The 19,051-nt window shown below is 38.2% G+C and overlaps 2 long non-coding RNA genes across 2 annotated transcripts in view; one reads left to right on the top strand and one right to left on the bottom strand.

Annotated features, from left to right (window-relative positions):
- Positions 1-19,051, top strand: part of LOC106179191 (uncharacterized) — a 113,367-nt gene that overhangs the window by 12,077 nt on the left and 82,239 nt on the right. The window lies entirely within an intron of this gene.
- LOC147762276 (uncharacterized) lies at positions 2,625-3,792 on the bottom strand. Its single transcript, XR_015333741.1, has 2 exons — positions 3,484-3,792; positions 2,625-3,063 (listed from the first exon to the last, which is right to left on the bottom strand). It is a non-coding gene; the product is annotated as an uncharacterized LOC147762276 (long non-coding RNA).

Below are 19,051 nucleotides of genomic sequence, written 5' to 3' on the forward strand. Positions count from 1 at the left end.
TAACTGCATAGCCAACATCAAATTCTTATTTTGCATAACATTGGATTAGGATGAAAGTAAAATGTGTATCAAGCGTAAGACTAAGTTCCAATACCTAGATCAATCTAACAGGATCAATGCAACTCCAAGGGGTTTCTCACTAAATTGCTTTCAGTTTGAGAGTCTTAGGATTCTGGCATGCCAGTTTCAGTAGGCGTGACAGACAACTAAGCCACTTACATTGATTGCAATTTAGCGAGAATTCCCATGGAGATAGATCGATCCACAGTTAGCGTGATAGGGTCTGGAAATAGTCCCTAAGGTGTCAGGCTGATAAGAGTTAAACTTTGGAAATGCCAGAATGAGGTACAGTGAAAATTACACACAAAAAAAAATTGCTTAACTCATTAAAATATATATATATATATATATATATATATATATATATATATATATATATATATATATATATTATTAATTTTTTTTTTTGGGCTGTATGTCAATCCTAAGAATCATTCTTGTAACTTAACAAAATACAGAAAATGTTACAAAGTAAGAGTACAGGGCTCCTGGCAGATGGGAGTGATAAGTCACAACTTGAAAATGCCAGTATAGCACTCTATAAACCTGCATTGCCTCCAAAACAGAAAACAATCACACTGGTTTTCAAACACAAGCTGCGCACTTCTGTCTTATGAAACTTTTCACTAAGTTTCAGTATCGTAAGTAACATGGTTTTCCCTTTATCGCTATCCTGGCAGCAGTGTCCAAAATAGGGTTTTCTTCAACTTTCATGCAATAAAACATAATACTTAACAGCATAATGACCATCAAATTTTTTATAAAAAAATAAAAGTATCATGAATATTCAGAAAATGTGATTTGGGAAGGTCTTCAAGGCCATGGAAGTTCAGAGTCACACTTTCAAAATGCCAAAATGTAAACAAGAGATAACTGTACTGAAATGATTTTCTTTCCATTTTCAACACCTTTTTTAAAACAAAATGATCAATAAACTGTCATTTTTAAATGTTCAACTAGGAAAATTGTTGACATAGGAAAAATAGCAATAGAACAATTTTCAATGTCCAATTTGCTCCATTTGCAGATGCTGAACATAGTGAATGATTAAATCTGACAAACTGCAATGATGAGTTCCTTTCCATTTATGATACTTTATTACACAATGCACAATATTATAACAGGTTTACCGTCATTTTTATATAATCAACAAACAATATTGTTAAGAAGCAGAAAATGTCAAAACAACACTTTTACATATCTTATTAGTTCCATAATGAGACTGTTAACATGCCTAAGAATTAAATCTGAAGAAATAACAATTATATAAATATACAAAAATACAGAAAATGCACAGCACTTCTGGTGGATGGGAGCATAAAATCACATCTTGAAGATGCTTGTGTTTGAAAAATAATTAAAAAAAATTTTTTAATAAAACGTAAAAAATTCCAATAAAGCTGCTATTCAAACTTTTAATCTAGCTGTATTAACTTGATATTAATAACCCCACCAAGTTTGAGAAAAATAAAGCACTGTTATTCATCTATAGCATGTTGGCATAACACAATCTTTTTGTTGTAAATTTATTTGCAATGTTAAACACCATTTATCTGCACAATTATCACCAAATCCTAATTTTGTGACACAGTTAAGAGAGCTAAACCTATGGGACTTTACAGGGAAATCTCAAGGAGTGTTTTATGTAATCTCATTTAATGGCCAATTGAAAATTAATGAGTAGGCAAGTGACTTTATAGACCTTAATTTAATTAGTGATCACCCAAGGGACAATTTTATAGACTGTCATCCATACAGTACCATCATATAGCACAAAGGTGTTGCATACATGCTGAAAAAAGTGAAAAAACAGCATTACTTCCCTAAAAATGACCCGATGATGCTGATTTTCAAACTTGACCTGCATATTATGAATATTCATTAGTTCTGCAAGTTTCAAACCAAAAGGTAAAATGGTTTTCCACTTATCGTGTTATCGGTGCTGCATATATGTTGAAAAAAGTGAAAAAACAGCATATCTACCCTAATAATGACCCGATCATGCTGATTTTCGAACTTGACCTGAATATTCATTAGTTCTGCAAGTTTCTGTGTCTGTACATAAAAACGGATTGGCCAATTGTCATTATCCTCACAGGAGTGGTCAATCTTACTAAAATGCAGGTTGAGTTCGAAAATCAGCATCAATTATTAGGCACGTTATCAGTCTCATTATTGAACTAATAAGATGCGTAAAAGTGTTTGTTTGATATTTCCTGCATCTTTACAACTGTAAATTCTGTAGTGTACGTAGCTGTACGAAGACATTTTCATGACTTGACAATGATTAATCAACATAGACATTTTTTGACATGTAATTTATTTTTTAAAAATTATATGATATCTTGTTGGCGTAAATTTTTCAAAATATACATTTGAATTGCAGACTATTAACTACATGTAATATTTAAATGTTAAAATTGCAATATTTCCTGAGCATTTTTTTTTTTTTGCTGATATATAAAAAGGTGCTAAAGGGAAATTGTACTAGTGTCTACAAGTCTTTCAAAAGTTAAATACCATATAAAAAATACTTCGCTATTAAAAAATGAAAAGAATGTACATTCAATGGAAATGTCTGCTTTTATTTCACAATAAAATATTGTATGATGTACAGTTACATAAAGAAAAGATAAAGTAAAAAACAAGATCACAGTATTGTAGGCAGGATTAATGGGAAAAAATCCAAGGAAACAGAAGTAAACTTCTATTATTTCTGAGAAGAATCTTTTTGCAAATAAAATATATTATTCAAAAAGAAAACTGGTCATTTAGTAAAGGGGCGCTGGATAAAAATTAAATTTCAATCTGCTTTAGAAATTTGTAAAAAAAAATTCATTAATCTAAATAGTGAAGTAATCATGCATGTAGCTGTTGTAAATTAACTTGAATGATGGATTCCTTCATGTATCCTCTCTAATATATATATATATATATATATATATATATATATATATATATATATCATGAGGTGCCTTCAATTTAACTTGCATGTTGGCTTTTCTGGAAAGAAAAAAAAAGATTTAGATGTATTTAAAAAAGAGAATTCTAGATATGCAAAAATATTTGTGCACAATATCTTACTTACATTATGTAAATAGACTTGCAGTAACTGTTGTAAACTTATATGTTGGCTTCTCTGAAGAAAATACATATAAATGTATTTAAAAAAGAGAATTCTGGGTATACAAAAATATATCAGTGGATATAAGAATATGAAGAACACATGCACACACACACACACATACATTTTTTAGATAGAGAGAGGGACAACTCTTCCATTATAACTGACTAATTTAAATGTCAGTTCAATATGATTGAATCAATGTTGAATCAAGGTGAAAAACTTACTCAAACATCAACATTCAAAAATGCAAGTTGAATTAAAGTTGAAATATTGTTGGTTTATCAACTCAATCTTACTTCAAACTTGAATCAATGTTGATATGCCAACTTTGAATTTGTTGTCGTTGAATCAAAGTTGAATCAATGTTGAAATGTCAACGTTGAATTTGTTGTCGTTGAATCAACGTTGAATCAACGTTGAAATGCCAATGTTGAATTTGTTGTCGTTGAATCAATGTTGAATCAATGTTGAAATGCCAACGTTGAATTTGTTGTCGTTGAATCAACGTTGAAATGTCAACGTTGAATTATGGTCGTTGAATCAACATTGATTCAACGTTTATCAACGTCTCAACATAAATTCAACATTGATTCAACGTTGAATCAACGTTGTGTGCCTGCTGGGATGCTTTTATATTTTCAAGAAAGTTGGGAACATCTAATTTAAAACATTTTATTATGTACCAGTTGACAGTATTTCATAAAAAAGTGTGAATAAATTGTGAGTCACAAAGCTGCTTTTCAGTTACAGTATCCAACAAACATTAAATATTTCAGTAGGTGAGAAAGCGCGTAACCATATGCTAAAGCTGCCGGTAGTAGCAATACCCAGTGCGAGTGTCTTGGGGACTGCGAATGTGTAACACGAGGAAACGTTAGCACTTACGTACGCTACTTACCTTTCACTACCAGGCATTTTGGATTCCCGGCCACCTTCCTACATGTATTTGAAAACTGCCCATAGTGAATATAACTCGCTTACCTGTTAAGGTTCTCTAAACATGGTCTATCTTCACCCATGATTTGTGTTTGTTTACATCTCGAATCTGACCAGAGACACCGCGTTATTTCAAACTGGGCCAATTAAGATGGCTTACAGACGGGGCGTGGCAGCTGCAGACGGTGATTATTATTATTATTATTATTTGCGATATTAAGGCACAATATTAGCACTTTCACATAAATGTGATTTATTCTGAAATGAGAGGCCTATATATAAGTACCGGTAGCTATGGGCAAATGGCTTGGATAATATCAGTTTATTTTGTAATACGTTTATATGCACACATCATGAAAACAATTGACAAATAATTTCCCATTGAAATGCCTGCAAAACTGTATGAATAAATAATTTGGTGAAATATTTCATAACCCTATGGACAGCAGACTCACTGACATAACTGCCAATGACACAAAAATATACTGTCAAAATGTTACCGGTACTTTTCATAACGTCATGCAGTACTTGAACACGTGCACACCCCTTGTGTGTAAACAAACCACTGCACTGCTCAAAGTCGGAAGCTCCCTCCGCCAGCGGTCTCACACGGCACAGTACCTGTGCCTGGTCCTGCAAAAAAATTGATGCCTCAATTGACGCCCCAGCCTGCTCCTTGATATCAAAATTAAACCTAACAACACTAAAAAATACCAGAAAAAAAAAAAAAAAAAAAAAAAAAACGGGAAAAATCACTAATTTTTTTCACAGCACTTCATTCGTTTATAACAATACGTGATTAGCCAGATAGGGTTGAAAAAATTTTTTTCTTCATTATTGTGATCAGAAGGTGTGTTTGGTCATTTGTAGTCAGTATAAAGTACTAGAACAGTGGTTTTGTCAACATTAAGGAAGAAATAGCGCAAAAACTCTCCCTGCCCCCCTCTCTCCAAATCCTATTCTCAGGAGTGCTTTTTGGCAATCCTTAAAGCTGAAATTGGGGGCTTTAATGAAGTGACCTGGACGCGTTTCCACATTTTTTAAGAATGACAGGTGTGGTAGATTGATTACAGTCACATTTCGGAAAAATCAGAGACGGGTCGATCCTGGGTGATTTTGAGTGATTTTCATAAGGTCCGGATATGGCAGTTTTCTTCAATTTTGGCCAGATAGGGTTGAAAAACTTTTTTCTTCATTATTGTGATCAGTAGGTGTGTTTGGTCATTTGTAGTCAGTATAAAGTACAAGAACAGTGGTTTTGTCAACATTAAGGAAAAAATAGAGCAAAAACTCTCCCTGCCCCACCTCTCTCCAAATCCTGTTCTCAGGAGTGCTTTTTGGCAATCTTTAAACCTGAAATTGGGGGCTTTAATAAAGTGACCCGGGCGCGTTTCCACATTTTTTATGAATGACAGGTGTGGGAGATTGATTTTAGTCACATTTCAGAAAAATCGGAGATGGGTCGATCCTGGGTGATTTTGAGTGATTTTCATAAGGTCCGGATATGACAGTTTTCTTCAATTTTGGCCAGATAGGATTGAAAAATTTTTTTCTTCATTATAATGTCAGGTAGGTGTGTTCGGTCATTTGTAGTAAGAATAAAGTGCTGGAATAGTGGTGGTGTCAACATTAAGGAAGAAATAGAGCAAAAACTGTCTCCCTCTCAGATTCTGTTCTCAGAGCTTATTTTTGGATCATCTTTAAAGCTAGAATTGGGGGCCTTGATGAAGTGACCCGGGCGCGTTTCCACATTTTTTATGAATGACAGGTGTGGTAGATTGATTTTCGTCACTTTTTGGAAAAATCGGAGACGGGTCGATTTTTGGTGATTTTGAGTGATTTTGAACAGTGCCGGCACTGTGAGATTTCTTCAATTTTGGCCAGGTAGGGATGAAAATTTTTTTTCTTCATTATAGTGTCAGGTAGGTGTGTTCGGTCATTTGTAGTAAGAATAAAGTGCTGGAAGAGTGGTTGTTGCGGATCCCACATCAAAACAAACAAACGACGGGAAATGTTCACACTTTATTTCACGCACACTGACATGGATATGGTGAAACTAAAAATAACAAAATAATGAAATATAAATACCAAACTAATTATACAAAATACACAAATATAACATAAATTGAATACAAATATAAAAAGAAATAATAAATTAATTATAAGAAACGGAAATGTTGTGCAAATGATTAACAATAGAATTGAATACAATACGTACAGAGAAATGTGGCTTTCCCGTCCAAATGTTGATCCACAAATTTTGCCTACTAAAACTTCAGACTCGGCGACCTGAGCCTTCGCTCGTCAAATACAACGTGGCCGCGCCCAGAAACTGCTGCATACAGTATATATACAGAGTAAATGATTTGCATAATAATACAAAGCTGACTAGTGATACGATTGTAAACGCAAATTGTTGGCATAAGCGACAACACTCCCACTTAAACAAAAAAAAAAAAATTAATTGTACAAACACACACACAAAAAATGCATTTATCTACCTCACTATATACTCAAACAAACACATATTCACTATATTATCTGTCACAAACAAACAAACAAAAATAAATAATATTACTTATTCTTATTCAAATCTACTTACAATTTATTGTTTAAACAATGTCACTTAAAAAATATTGTAACAATATAATACATATCTTAATAGTCTACTTATTCTTATACAAATTTACTTACAATTTATTGTTTAAACAATGTCACTTAAACAATATTGTAATAATATAACACATATCTTAACAGTCTCCCTCTAAAAATACTAATTTTGTGATGGGTCTATTATAGCGAGACGATTTAGTACGAACCGTAGCGCTACGCACTAAGCTATCTCTCCCAATCTTAACATTTTCTACTACAGCTAGAGGCCATGAACCACGGGGCATAGAAGCATCAACAATAAGGACAAGGTCCCCCTTCTTTAAAATTCGCTTGATCTCCCGCCACTTAGGTCTAGACTGAAGCAAAGATAAATATTCCCTAGTCCGTCGCTTCCAGAACTGGGAAACAAGAAATTGACAATGTCTCCACAACCGTCTATACGCATCTGCTATTTCAAAATCACCCCAAGGAAGAGAGGGATTGTTACGGAGTAGTAACAGATGGTTAGGAGTAAGAGCGTCACAGTCATTTGAGTCAGTGCTGACTTTTGTCATGGGTCTTCCATTTATAATGCTTTCGCACTCACATAAAATTGTTTGTAATACCCAATCAGATAATGACTTGGTAGACACATTTGACAACAGTGCTGTCAGGATTTTTCTGACAGTTCTTATCATGCGTTCCCAGATCCCTCCATGATGGGATGCATGTGGGGGGTTAAAATTCCACTCGACGCCTCTGCGTCTTGTTTCCCTAAGTATTTTACTCTTGTCAAGCTGACGTAAGCTTCGCGCTAGCTCACTTTGAGCACCAATAAAATTCGTAGCATTGTCACTATAAAGTTTGGAAGGACATCCTCTTCTCGCGACAAAACGGAAAAACCCATTGAGAAACGCGTCTGTACTCAAATTTTCCAACACCTCAATATGCAACGCCCGTGTTTTGAAACAAGTAAAAATGCATCCATAACGCTTTACGTCAGAACGTCCTACTTTCACAACAAGTGGCCCGAAAATATCGATGACGACAATATCAAAAGGAGGCCCCCCTGCGCTACACCTGTCCTCGGGCAAATCCGCCATTTTCTGCGACATAGAACGCGTAGAGCTTTTTGCAGATTACGCAGTTTTTGACGATTTTCTTCACCAAATTTCTTCCATCGACTATCCAGTACTTCCGACGGACAATACTATGGGTCCACTCAGTTCCCATATGTGCTCCACCGTGAAAGTCGCGAATGATTGAAGAGCAAATTTTGTGAGATCTGGGCAAAATGGGGGGCTGTTTACATGCTAATGATGAATGAATAAGCCGACCGCCAACAACTAAAATCCCGTCCTTCACAATAGGAGATAACTTGTAGATTGCACTCGATCGCGAAATAACGCCGGACTCACTCAAAGATTGAATTTCACGACCGAATACTTCGCTTTGGACTGCTCTGAAGATGTAATAGAAATAATCAGGCATGACTTCCCATTTAATCCCGAGAGCCTTTGCATGAGAATCGAACGCTAATTCTTTCACCTCTTTAGCTCTGTCATCAACAGGGATAGCTCTATTTAATTCGAAGTCATTTACTACGAATTGAGTGAGATCGAAACCGCCGCGGCTCACCGCGCGTTTTGTGCCTTCAATGACCTCACGAGCCTCTTTTCTGGTTTTCACGGATTTGAACAAATCATCTACATAAAAAGATTTCAACACGGTGTTTCTGATCAATTCTGTGACTTCATGGTCTTTTACTGTGCGTCTTAGAGCATAACAGCTTGCGCTCCCTGACCACTTTCCACCAAACAAATGGACGCGCATGCGATAGTGAACAAGATTTTCCCCGTCGCGCCATAAGAATCTGAGCGAATTTCTATCGCATTCGGGCACCATAACTTGATAGTACATGGCCTTGATGTCCGCCATTATCGCGTATTTATGTTGACGAAATCGCAACAAAATACCTAACAGCTTGTTTATGAAATCTGGGCCTTGTTTGGTCTGAGAATTTAGACTAACACCCTGCCATTTGCACGCACAATCATAAACAACTCGCAATTTCTCAGGTTTTGAGGGATTCAAAACATGTCTGTGCGGAATATACCATACTGTGCCGTCGCGCAGATCAATTTCATCATCTGGGACTTTCTCAACATAACTATCGGAAATCAAATCCAATATGTTGTCGTGATATTTTTCGTATAACCCGTCCTTCTCCAGCTTACGTTCTAAACTGTGTAAGCGGTCGAGCGCCACGTTCTTGTTATACGGAAATTTCGGACACCCTGTTTTCCACGGTATCGGTAACACGTAATGACCGTTGTCCTCACTAACAGTCGATTCCCACAGGGCCAAAACTTCTCTATCTTCTTGCGAGAAAGAAACCGCGCTCTCATTTTCGAGTCGCCATAAATTCTCAATATTTTCTTCAACCGAGAGAAAATTGACTGAAATGTCAGATGCCAACTTTTCGTTCAACGGGCCGTTCAATGTCCAACCTAAGCGCGAACGAGACGCGTAAAGTTTCAAATTTCCGCTTTCATCGCAACGCGTCTCTAACGGCATGATCAAATGCGCGTTGTCCATTCCAATAATAATATCTGCGTGACCCGATCCTGTGTTACTGAAAGGTATATCTTTCAAATACGGATACGCATCAGTGTTAACTCGCGAATTCGCTCGCACACGAATTTGTGGGATAACTAACACATTTGACAAACAATAGGAGACATTCAAATCATGAACAGGTGACACCTGAAATGACACAACGTGAGATTTTGTACTTTGTGAACAACTCAACGTGTTCATTTGATAGTTCAAGCTTTGTGAGTGTTTGAGAGAAAGTTCATTTGCAAGACGTTCAGAAATAAATGTTGAAGTAGAACCATTGTCCAAAAGAGCGGAAGCTATCACGTGTCCGTTTACTCTGACGGACACAATGGGCAGATTCACATGATTGGAATTAGAGTGAACACTAGCGTTCGTCACGGTGTCTGAAATGCCGGTTCTTGCGGTTTTGGAGGACGACTTCTCACTTTGACCGAAATGAATAAACTTTGAGTGCTTACGTCCACATCCTGGCACAGTACACACAGTATTTTTCCGACAATCTTTAGCAAAATGTCCAGCTGAAAAACAATTGTGACACAAGCGATTTTGCTTTATGATATCAAAACGAGCTTGAACGCTTTTGGCCTTGAAGACCTCACAATGAAACAAATCATGCGGCTGATGACAGACAACACATGGAGGGAGATCACGCTGAACAGGGGGTTCAAAAGGGGGGTCAATGGGCCCTTGGGCGGTATAGGAAAAAGTACTAGATGACTTACGGCCAGGATGATATACAGGACTGTCCCCATAAACCGGGTCATTGGCCTCTGTTGCTTGTTGTGACACAAAATCTACAAATTGTGAGAATGTGGGATACCTTTTCTCAACACTTTTAATTTTGAGTGCTTTATATCGCCATTTGTCTACTATCTTTACTCTACACCTTTTCACAGTATCTAAGATTGATTTTTGATTCTCAACCTCACTTAGCATGTCTAACTTTTCCAAAGTGACACTAGCAACTTGCAAATCATCTGCCAATTTTTGTAATTCATCTGGCGTATTTACATTTTTGCCTGATTTGAGATCATTAATAATACGCTGGGCTACTAAGTGATCATTACCAAATCTGGCCTTCAAAATTTCCCGTGCTTTATCATTACCCGATTCACCAATTAGAACACAATTTTTTATTGCATCTTTGGCAGCACCAGACGTGTATTGCAATAACCTGGTCAACTTGATATTTTTATCATCAATTTTGCTGTCAATAGTTTCGTCAAATACTGCACAAAAGCTATAGAAATCAGATGGATTTCCAGAAAATGTGTCTATTTCTGCTTTTGGTAATGAAAGTAAATTGATAAGTTTTTGCTCAGATAATTGTTCAGATTCACTTTCTGGTTTTAGACTTTTCATGAAAGTAACACCTGCTCCAATACCTCTTATGTAGCTATCTTGTACCTGAGAAAACCAAGCTTCACTGGTTTCAATGTCAGAGTCAGTTTCAAGTAGAGAATGATACGCATCATGACAGTTTTCAAAGCTTGTAAACACTTCTTTCAACTTACTAACGTTTGCGTCGACAGTCTTTGGTTCATCCGCGGCTATAGCACGCTCTATCACCCCAATCACTCGTGTAACAGCGCCCTTCCGTGCCCTACGTGCGAGTCGCAGCTTCTCGATTTCTTGATCCTTGCTTTCACTCATATTGTAGTTTCTTACATGGAAATGGTGTCGTCTAAGGGTAATTCAGTTGTCCAATGTCTAGATTTCTCTTTTCACTATTGCGGATCCCACATCAAAACAAACAAACGACGGGAAATGTTCACACTTTATTTCACGCACACTGACATGGATATGGTGAAACTAAAAATAACAAAATAATGAAATATAAATACCAAACTAATTATACAAAATACACAAATATAACATAAATTGAATACAAATATAAAAAGAAATAATAAATTAATTATAAGAAACGGAAATGTTGTGCAAATGATTAACAATAGAATTGAATACAATACGTACAGAGAAATGTGGCTTTCCCGTCCAAATGTTGATCCACAAATTTTGCCTACTAAAACTTCAGACTCGGCGACCTGAGCCTTCGCTCGTCAAATACAACGTGGCCGCGCCCAGAAACTGCTGCATACAGTATATATACAGAGTAAATGATTTGCATAATAATACAAAGCTGACTAGTGATACGATTGTAAACGCAAATTGTTGGCATAAGCGACAACAGTGGTGGTGTCAACATTAAGGAAGAAATAGAGCAAAAACTCTGTCTCCCCCCCCCCCCCTCTCAGATTCTGTTCTCAGAGCTTATTTTTGGATCATCTTTAAAGCTAGAATTGGGGGCCTTGATGAAGTGACCCGGGCGCGTTTCCACATTTTTTATGAATGACAGCTGTGGTAGATTGATTTTCGTCACTTTTTGGAAAAATCGGAGACGGGTCGATTTTTGGTGATTTTGAGTGATTTTGAACAGTGCCGGCACTGTGAGATTTCTTCAATTTTGGCCAGGTAGGGATGAAAATTTTTTTTCTTCATTATAGTGTCAGGTAGGTGTGTTCGGTCATTTGTAGTAAGAATAAAGTGCTGGAAGAGTGGTGGTGTCAACATTAAGGAAGAAATAGAGCAAAAACTCTGTCTCCCCCCCCTCTCAGATTCTGTTCTCAGAGCTTATTTTTGGATCATCTTTAAAGCTAGAATTGGGGGCCTTGATGAAGTGACCCGGGCGCGTTTCCACATTTTTTATGAATGACAGGTGTGGTAGATTGATTTTCGTCACTTTTTAGAAAAATCGGAGACGGGTCGATTTTTGGTGATTTTGAGTGATTTTGAACAGTGCCAGCACTGTGAGATTTCTTCAATTTTGGCCAGGTAGGGATGAAAATTTTTTTTCTTCATTATAGTGTCAGGTAGGTGTGTTCGGTCATTTGTAGTAAGAATAAAGTGCTGGAAGAGTGGTGGTGTCAACATTAAGGAAGAAATAGAGCAGAAACTCTGTCTCCCCCCCCCTCTCAGATTCTGTTCTCAGAGCTTATTTTTGGATCATCTTTAAAGCTAGAATTGGGGGCCTTGATGAAGTGACCCGGGCGCGTTTCCACATTTTTTATGAATGACAGGTGTGGTAGATTGATTTTCGTCACTTTTTGGAAAAATCGGAGACGGGTCGATTTTTGGTGATTTTGAGTGATTTTGAACAGTGCCGGCACTGTGAGATTTCTTCAATTTTGGCCAGGTAGGGATGAAAATTTTTTTTCGTCATTATAGTGTCAGGTAGGTGTGTTCGGTCATTTGTAGTAAGAATAAAGTGCTGGAAGAGTGGTGGTGTCAACATTAAGGAAGAAATAGAGCAAAAACTCTGTCTCCCCCCCCCTCTCAGATTCTGTTCTCAGAGCTAATTTTTGGATCATCTTTAAAGCTAGAATTGGGGGCCTTGATGAAGTGACCCGGGCGCGTTTCCACATTTTTTATGAATGACAGGTGTGGTAGATTGATTTTCGTCACTTTTTGGAAAAATCGGAGACGGGTCGATTTTTGGTGATTTTGAGTGATTTTGAACAGTGCCGGCACTGTGAGATTTCTTCAATTTTGGCCAGGTAGGGATGAAAATTTTTTTTCTTCATTATAGTGTCAGGTAGGTGTGTTCGGTCATTTGTAGTAAGAATAAAGTGCTGGAAGAGTGGTGGTGTCAACATTAAGGAAGAAATAGAGCAAAAACTCTGTCTCCCCCCCCTCTCAGATTCTGTTCTCAGAGCTTATTTTTGGATCATCTTTAAAGCTAGAATTGGGGGCCTTGATGAAGTGACCCGGGCGCGTTTCCACATTTTTTATAAATGACAGCTGTGGTAGATTGATTTTCGTCACTTTTTGGAAAAATCGGAGACGGGTCGATTTTTGGTGATTTTGAGTGATTTTGAACAGTGCCGGCACTGTGAGATTTCTTCAATTTTGGCCAGGTAGGGATGAAAATTTTTTTTCTTCATTATAGTGTCAGGTAGGTGTGTTCGGTCATTTGTAGTAAGAATAAAGTGCTGGAAGAGTGGTGGTGTCAACATTAAGGAAGAAATAGAGCAAAAACTCTGTCTCCCCCCCCCTCTCAGATTCTGTTCTCAGAGCTTATTTTTGGATCATCTTTAAAGCTAGAATTGGGGGCCTTGATGAAGTGACCCGGGCGCGTTTCCACATTTTTTATGAATGACAGCTGTGGTAGATTGATTTTCGTCACTTTTTGGAAAAATGGGAGACGGGTCGATTTTTGGTGATTTTGAGTGATTTTGAACAGTGCCGGCACTGTGAGATTTCTTCAATTTTGGCCAGGTAGGGATGAAAATTTTTTTTCTTCATTATAGTGTCAGGTAGGTGTGTTCGGTCATTTGTAGTAAGAATAAAGTGCTGGAAGAGTGGTGGTGTCAACATTAAGGAAGAAATAGAGCAAAAACTCTGTCTCCCCCCCCCCTCTCAGATTCTGTTCTCAGAGCTAATTTTTGGATCATCTTTAAAGCTAGAATTGGGGGCCTTGATGAAGTGACCCGGGCGCGTTTCCACATTTTTTATGAATGACAGGTGTGGTAGATTGATTTTCGTCATTTTTTGGAAAAATCGGAGACGGGTCGATTTTTGGTGATTTTGAGTGATTTTGAACAGTGCCGGCACTGTGAGATTTCTTCAATTTTGGCCAGGTAGGGATGAAAATTTTTTTTCTTCATTATAGTGTCAGGTAGGTGTGTTCGGTCATTTGTAGTAAGAATAAAGTGCTGGAAGAGTGGTGGTGTCAACATTAAGGAAGAAATAGAGCAAAAACTCTGTCTCCCCCCCCCTCTCAGATTCTGTTCTCAGAGCTAATTTTTGGATCATCCTTAAAGCTAGAATTGGGGGCCTTGATGAAGTGACCTGGGCGCGTTTCCACATTTTTTATGAATGACAGGTGTGGTAGATTGATTTTCGTCATTTTTTGGAAAAATCGGAGACGGGTCGATTTTTGGTGATTTTGAGTGATTTTGAACAGTGCCGGCACTGTGAGATTTCTTCAATTTTGGCCAGGTAGGGATGAAAATTTTTTTTCTTCATTATAGTGTCAGGTAGGTGTGTTCGGTCATTTGTAGTAAGAATAAAGTGCTGGAAGAGTGGTGGTGTCAACATTAAGGAAGAAATAGAGCAAAAATTCTGTCTCCCCCCCCCCTCTCAGATTCTGTTCTCAGAGCTTATTTTTGGATCATCTTTAAAGCTAGAATTGGGGGACTTGATGAAGTGACCCGGGCGCGTTTCCACATTTTTTATGAATGACAGGTGTGGTAGATTGATTTTCGTCACTTTTTGGAAAAATCGGAGACGGGTCGATTTTTGGTGATTTTGAGTGATTTTGAACAGTGCTGGCACTGTGAGATTTCTTCAATTTTGGCCAGGTAGGGATGAAATTTTTTTTTTCTTCATTATAGTGTCAGGTAGGTGTGTTCGGTCATTTGTAGTAAGAATAAAGTGCTGGAAGAGTGGTGGTGTCAACATTAAGGAAGAAATAAAGCAAAAACTCTGTCTCCCCCCCCCCCCCTCTCAGATTCTGTTCTCAGAGCTTATTTTTGGATCATCTTTAAAGCTAGAATTGGGGGCCTTGATGAAGTGACCCGGGCGCGTTTCCACATTTTTTATGAATGACAGGTGTGGTAGATTGATTTTCGTCACTCTTTAGAAAAATCGGAGACGGGTCGATTTTTGTTGATTTTGAGTGATTTTGAACAGTGCCGGCACTGTGAGATTTCTTCAATTTTGGCCAGGTAGGGATGAAAATTTTTTTTTTTCATTATAGTGTCAGGTAGGTGTGTTCGGTCATTTGTAGTAAGAATAAAGTGCTGGAAGAGTGGTGGTGTCAACATTAAGGAAGAAATAGAGCAAAAACTCTGTCTCCCCCCCCCCCCTCTCAGATTCTGTTCTCAGAGCTTATTTTTGGATCATCTTTAAAGCTAGAATTGGGGGCCTTGATGAAGTGACCCGGGCGCGTTTCCACATTTTTTATGAATGACAGGTGTGGTAGATTGATTTTCGTCACTTTTTGGAAAAATCGGAGACGGGTCGATTTTTGGTGATTTTGAGTGATTTTGAACAGTGCCGGCACTGTGAGATTTCTTCAATTTTGGCCAGGTAGGGATGAAAATTTTTTTTCTTCATTATAGTGTCAGGTAGGTGTGTTCGGTCATTTGTAGTAAGAATAAAGTGCTGGAAGAGTGGTGGTGTCAACATTAAGGAAGAAATAGAGCAAAAACTCTGTCTCCCCCCCCCCCTCTCAGATTCTGTTCTCAGAGCTTATTTTTGGATCATCTTTAAAGCTAGAATTGGGGGCCTTGATGAAGTGACCCGGGCGCGTTTCCACATTTTTTATGAATGACAGGTGTGGTAGATTGATTTTCGTCACTTTTTGGAAAAATCGGAGACGGGTCGATTTTTGGTGATTTTGAGTGATTTTGAACAGTGCCGGCACTGTGAGATTTCTTCAATTTTGGCCAGGTAGGGATGAAAATTTTTTTTCTTCATTATAGTGTCAGGTAGGTGTGTTCGGTCATTTGTAGTAAGAATAAAGTGCTGGAAGAGTGGTGGTGTCAACATTAAGGAAGAAATAAAGCAAAAACTCTGTCTCCCCCCCCCCCTCTCAGATTCTGTTCTCAGAGCTTATTTTTGGATCATCTTTAAAGCTAGAATTGGGGGCCTTGATGAAGTGACCCGGGCGCGTTTCCACATTTTTTATGAATGACAGGTGTGGTAGATTGATTTTCGTCACTTTTTGGAAAAATCGGAGACGGGTTGATTTTTGGTGATTTTGAGTGATTTTGAACAGTGCCGGCACTGTGAGATTTCTTCAATTTTGGCCAGGTAGGGATGAAAATTTTTTTTCTTCATTATAGTGTCAGGTAGGTGTGTTCGGTCATTTGTAGTAAGAATAAAGTGCTGGAAGAGTGGTGGTGTCAACATTAAGGAAGAAATAGAGCAAAAACTCTGTCTCCCCCCCCCCTCTCAGATTCTGTTCTCAGAGCTAATTTTTGGATCATCTTTAAAGCTAGAATTGGGGGCCTTGATGAAGTGACCCGGGCGCGTTTCCACATTTTTTATGAATGACAGGTGTGGTAGATTGATTTTCGTCATTTTTTGGAAAAATCGGAGACGGGTCTATTTTTGGTGATTTTGAGTGATTTTGAACAGTGCCGGCACTGTGAGATTTCTTCAATTTTGGCCAGGTAGGGATGAAAATTTTTTTTCTTCATTATAGTGTCAGGTAGGTGTGTTCGGTCATTTGTAGTAAGAATAAAGTGCTGGAAGAGTGGTGGTGTCAACATTAAGGAAGAAATAGAGCAAAAATTCTGTCTCCCCCCCCCCTCTCAGATTCTGTTCTCAGAGCTTATTTTTGGATCATCTTTAAAGCTAGAATTGGGGGACTTGATGAAGTGACCCGGGCGCGTTTCCACATTTTTTATGAATGACAGGTGTGGTAGATTGATTTTCGTCACTTTTTGGAAAAATCGGAGACGGGTCGATTTTTGGTGATTTTGAGTGATTTTGAACAGTGCCGGCACTGTGAGATTTCTTCAATTTTGGCCAGGTAGGGATGAAAATTTTTTTTTCTTCATTATAGTGTCAGGTAGGTGTGTTCGGTCATTTGTAGTAAGAATAAAGTGCTGGAAGAGTGGTGGTGTCAACATTAAGGAAGAAATAAAGCAAAAACTCTGTCTCCCCCCCCCCCCCTCTCAGATTCTGTTCTCAGAGCTTATTTTTGGATCATCTTTAAAGCTAGAATTGGGGGCCTTGATGAAGTGACCCGGGCGCGTTTCCACATTTTTTATGAATGACAGGTGTGGTAGATTGATTTTCGTCACTTTTTGGAAAAATGGGAGACGGGTCGATTTTTGGTGATTTTGAGTGATTTTGAACAGTGCCGGCACTGTGAGATTTCTTCAATTTTGGCCAGGTAGGGATGAAAATTTTTTTTCTTCATTATAGTGTCAGGTAGGTGTGTTCGGTCATTTGTAGTAAGAATAAAGTGCTGGAAGAGTGGTGGTGTCAACATTAAGGAAGAAATAGAGCAAAAACTCTGTCTCCCCCCCCCCTCTCAGATTCTGTTCTCAGAGCTTATTTTTGGATCATCTTTAAAGCTAGAATTGGGGGCCTTGATGAAGTGACCCGGGCGCGTTTCCACATTTTTTATGAATGACAGGTGTGGTAGATTGATTTTCGTCACTCTTTAGAAAAATCGGAGACGGGTCGATTTTTGTTGATTTTGAGTGATTTTGAACAGTGCCGGCACTGTGAGATTTCTTCAATTTTGGCCAGGTAGGGATGAAAATTTTTTTTTTTCATTATAGTGTCAGGTAGGTGTGTTCGGTCATTTGTAGTAAGAATAAAGTGCTGGAAGAGTGGTGGTGTCAACATTAAGGAAGAAATAGAGCAAAAACTCTGTCTCCCCCCCCCCCTCTCAGATTCTGTTCTCAGAGCTTATTTTTGGATCATCTTTAAAGCTAGAATTGGGGGCCTTGATGAAGTGACCCGGGCGCGTTTCCACATTTTTTATGAATGACAGGTGTGGTAGATTGATTTTCGTCACTTTTTGGAAAAATCGGAGACGGGTCGATTTTTGGTGATTTTGAGTGATTTTGAACAGTGCCGGCACTGTGAGATTTCTTCAATTTTGGCCAGGTAGGGATGAAAATTTTTTTTCTTCATTATAGTGTCAGGTAGGTGTGTTCGGTCATTTGTAGTAAGAATAAAGTGCTGGAAGAGTGGTGGTGTCAACATTAAGGAAGAAATAGAGCAAAAACTCTGTCTCCCCCCCCCCCTCTCAGATTCTGTTCTCAGAGCTTATTATTGGATCATCTTTAAAGCTAGAATTGGGGGCCTTGATGAAGTGACCCGGGCGCGTTTCCACATTTTTTATGAATGACAGGTGTGGTAGATTGATTTTCGTCACTTTTTGGAAAAATCGGAGACGGGTCGATTTTTGGTGATTTTGAGTGATTTTGAACAGTGCCGGCACTGTGAGATTTCTTCAATTTTGGCCAGGTAGGGATGAACATTTTTTTCTTCATTATAGTGTCAGGTAGGTGTGTTCGGTCATTTGTAGTAAGAATAAAGTGCTGGAAGAGTGGTGGTGTCAACATTAAGGAAGAAATAAAGCAAAAACTCTGTCTCCCCCCCCCCCCCCTCTCAGATTCTGTTCTCAGAGCTTATTTTTGGATCATCTTTAAAGCTAGAATTGGGGGCCTTGATGAAGTGACCCGGGCGCGTTTCCACATTTTTTATGAATGACAAGTGTGGTAGATTGATTTTCGTCACTTTTTGGAAAAATCGGAGACGGGTTGATTTTTGGTGATTTTGAGTGATTTTGAACAGTGCCGGCACTGTGAGATTTCTTCAATTTTGGCCAGGTAGGGATGAAAATTTTTTTTCTTCATTATAGTGTCAGGTAGGTGTGTTCGGTCATTTGTAGTAAGAATAAAGTGCTGGAAGAGTGGTGGTGTCAACATTAAGGAAGAAATAGAGCAAAAACTCTGTCTCCCCCCCCCCTCTCAGATTCTGTTCTCAGAGCTAATTTTTGGATCATCTTTAAAGCTAGAATTGGGGGCCTTGATGAAGTGACCCGGGCGCGTTTCCACATTTTTTATGAATGACAGGTGTGGTAGATTGATTTTCGTCATTTTTTGGAAAAATCGGAGACGGGTCGATTTTTGGTGATTTTGAGTGATTTTGAACAGTGCCGGCACTGTGAGATTTCTTCAATTT

The sequence above is a fragment of the Lingula anatina genome, chromosome 4, assembly GCF_051362555.1.
Source record: "Lingula anatina isolate TDL-2025a chromosome 4, LinAna3.0, whole genome shotgun sequence".
Classification (NCBI taxonomy): Eukaryota; Metazoa; Brachiopoda; class Lingulata; order Lingulida; family Lingulidae; genus Lingula; species Lingula anatina.